The sequence below is a fragment of the Centruroides sculpturatus genome, unplaced genomic scaffold (assembly GCF_000671375.1).
Source record: "Centruroides sculpturatus isolate CEXI.00-Female unplaced genomic scaffold, Cexi_2.0 scaffold1242, whole genome shotgun sequence".
Lineage (NCBI taxonomy): Eukaryota > Metazoa > Arthropoda > Arachnida > Scorpiones > Buthidae > Centruroides > Centruroides sculpturatus.
The window spans coordinates 176,144-176,501 of NW_019385481.1; positions in this window are offsets into that span (position 1 = coordinate 176,144).

Below are 358 nucleotides of genomic sequence, written 5' to 3' on the forward strand. Positions count from 1 at the left end.
GAAAGACTTGGTGACTGATTCTTGTGGTAGAAAGTTGCTTAATTTATGTGATGATTTAAATATGATTATTGTTAATGGGAGATGTTTAGGAGATGAAGCGGGTGAATTTTCTTTTATCTCTAGTAATGGTTGTTCTGTTATTGATTTGGTTATAGTTTCTCCGTTAACTTGGAAAGATGTTCTCTCTCTTCAGGTGGATCAATTTTTGGATTCCGACCATAACCCATTAATTTTACGTCTGGCTTGTGGTAATGATAGATCGGTCTCTTTCGAAAAGAGACAGAGGATTAATAGACTGTTTTGGAATGAATCCAGAAAGGACAAATTAAGGTTGCTTTGGAGAAAATATGCATTATGA